General features: G+C 42.0%; 1 pseudogene; it reads left to right on the forward strand.

Annotated features, from left to right (window-relative positions):
- The first annotated feature begins 1,627 nt into the window (after positions 1 to 1,627).
- LOC111735417 lies at positions 1,628 to 1,746 on the forward strand (annotated as a pseudogene).
- The last annotated feature ends 1,377 nt before the right edge of the window (positions 1,747 to 3,123 follow it).

Consider the following 3,123-nt stretch of genomic DNA (forward strand, 5'->3'; position numbering starts at 1 on the left):
TCAAATGTCTTTTTAGTCTTCAATGTGAAGATGCTCAGTCAACACTGAGTGCGACGGATGGACGGACGGACGGACGGATGGATGGATGGATGAATAAATGAATGAATGAAATGTCAGGACTGGAAGAGACTTAGAGATTATATTTCAACCTTCATTATTCAGATGGAGGAAAGGAAGCTGGGAGAGAGGAAGGGACTCATCGGGGGTCACCTTCTCGCATGGAGATTGAGCTAGGCCTTTGGGCATCATTATAATGCAGGGCTGCACACCCCTTGGCTCTTGCTATCCTAGAATCTAAGACATCATCTGTTTTTCCTCACTCATCAAATATTCATTGAGCTTCACCTGTGTGTTAGGCCGCTCGGATACAGCAGTGTACATGCCAGTCAGGTCACCACTTTTGTGGAACTTACATTCCACTCAGCACCGTAAAGCAAAGAAGAAGAAAGGATAACTTGTGGCCTTCTATGCACCATTCAACAGTAAAAACAAAAGAGTTGAACGAAAATGTCAAAAGGACAGTTTTACTGATATCACCCAACAAAAATGGACCATACTAATGATTTATTAATCGCGCGCCTCTTCCGTGCCACATACCTTATCAGACTCTACACACTTCGTCTCTGTGAATCTTCACAGCAGCCCTGAGCAGCAGGGTGTCACTGTCATCCCCATGTCGCTGAGGAGGAAAACTGGAGTAAAGAGAGCTGAGGGGACTTGTCCAGAGTCTCTGAGTTAGTAAACAGAACACCAGGCTAGAACCCCCCACCGGACGCCTTCCACCACACCACACATCCCCTCAGAGACTTGCCATGTCCTTGGGACTCCCGAGGGGGCAGCATGGTGTGGGAGAGAGCTCTGGACCAGGAGCTAGGGCCCCTAGATTCAAGAACTTGGGGCAAGTCACTTTCCCTTTGTGAACCTTGGTTTCCCCAGCTATTAATGAGAGGCTTGTCTGAGCTCTGTGATCCCTTTCAGTCTGATTATTTCACAAATGGTTTTGAGTAAATGGAAAAAATAAGATGGATCTCTAACTCATACCTTATAGCAAATAAGTTCCGGATCAGTCAAAGATTTAAGTGTGAAAAATAGAGTGATTAAAAGTGTAAGAAATAAACAAGGGAGAGTTCTTTACTGATCTCAGAGTGGGAAGGCGTTTCTAAGTATGATCCAGAACCCAGAAACCATAAAATAAAACATGGATCAATTTGACTATGTGAATAGAAAAAATAATGTATACATGGGGAGAATTGCCAAAAATAAATTTGAAGCACAGATGACAAGTAAAAATTACTCGTAACTCCTCTTAAGGCAAAAGATTGATTTCCTTTATATACAAAGAACTACAAACCAATAGGAGAAAGAGCTACAATCCAGTAGGAAAATGGGCAAAAATGTTTGAATAAGCAATGCCCAGAAAGGGAAATACACATGGAAAGATGCTCAGCTTCACTCAAGTTGCAGCGCAAACTAAACCAGATAGTGTTTTCACATTTCAGGTCAGGGGAGTGGGGAGACGGTGCCTGTGGGAATGCGGTGAAACAAAGTCTCATACATGCCCAGCTGGAACTACATAACCTTTGCGGAGGAAAATTTGGCAAGATCTGCTCTCAAAAAAAAAATCACAGTCTACGGCCATGCCACCCTGAACGTGCCCGATCTTGTCTGATCTCGGAAGCTAAGCAGGGTCAGGCCTGGTTAGTACTTGGATGGGAGACCACCTAGGAAGACCAGGTGCTCTAGTTGTAAAAAAAACACATAAACAATTCATAGATCCTTTAATGTGGCAGTTTACTTTTATGACACAACCCCGAAGTCCATTAATAGGAAAATAATTAAAACAGCCTATAGCAGTGAAACAACAGAATACCATGCAGCCAGTTAAAAAAAAAATAAAAAATTAGCTGTATAAGGACTTTGGATTTGTTTCTAGGGTTTCGACATGATCACTGCTGCAGTGGCATCAGGGTGATCTGGAATTGATTCCAGGATATATTTTTAAATGTAAAAAGCAAGATGGAAAACAACTTTCTGTTTTAAATGAGGAGAAGGAAGGGAGGGATGGAGGGAGGGATGGAATATGTATAATGCCCAGTCTGTCTCTGGAAGCACAGAAAGGGCTTGCCTTTCCGAGGGCGTCTGACACTGCCTTACCACCTTCTTTTTCCTTCTGTCCCTTTTAACCTCATGCACATATTCAAAAAAGAAATAATTTTAAAATAGTGAATGTTTTCAATATAAAATTTTAGGAAATACAAAAAGCATTTAAATCACTCATAATTAAGTCATACTAATACATGTGATCATGTCATCGAGATTCTTTAGCAATATATCTGAACATTTTTCCATGTCTTTAAAAAATATTCACAAATATTTTAATGCCTGAATGGTATTTCATTGGGATATAAATTAGTTAAACATGGATATACTTCTCTATTGTCCATTTACGACATTTGACGTGTCCATTTAGGAGCTCACTTTGGTGTCTTTAGTTTATGACTATTATAAATACTGTGATGAACATGTTTATACATTTATCTTCATGCACAACAGGTTATTTTTTTTAGAATAAGTTGTTATAAGCTGACTTGGCAGACATATTGACTTCGTGGCTCAAGGATATGAAAAAAGTTGAGGTTTCTTGATTTATCTTGTCAGGTCGCTCACTCTCCAGAGACATCCTGACAGTTTACACTCTCATTAACAGTCTGAGAATGACCATTTTCTGATGCAATTTCCAACTCTGAGGATTCTTTATTTCCACCTTTGCTGTCGACTTTAAAGAACAGGGTGAGGGAAAAGTACAAAGGTTGAAGAGAAATGAAATGTGCCAGAGCGGTCCCCAGACACGAACCCCAGACCCATCTTTGGAACTGCTGTTTCCTGAGCAGGTGGGGATGCGGCCGCTGGAGCTCGTTGGCTCGGTTGGTGTTTTCCAGGATTGGGCTTGGAGCTTGGCACACTTCCTTCTCCGCGCCAGGAGTGTCAGCTTCCTGCCCTGGGCAGTTTGTAAGGTCAGCCAGGCAAAGGCGGGAGCCAAAGCTGCAGGGTGTCTGTTCCTTTTAGATGGAGCCTGTAACTCCATCCCGTGGTGTCAGGTCCTAGAGATAGCAGACGAGAACA

Source organism: Pteropus vampyrus, unplaced genomic scaffold, assembly GCF_000151845.1.
Source record: "Pteropus vampyrus isolate Shadow unplaced genomic scaffold, Pvam_2.0 Scaffold1000000523, whole genome shotgun sequence".
Classification (NCBI taxonomy): domain Eukaryota; kingdom Metazoa; phylum Chordata; class Mammalia; order Chiroptera; family Pteropodidae; genus Pteropus; species Pteropus vampyrus.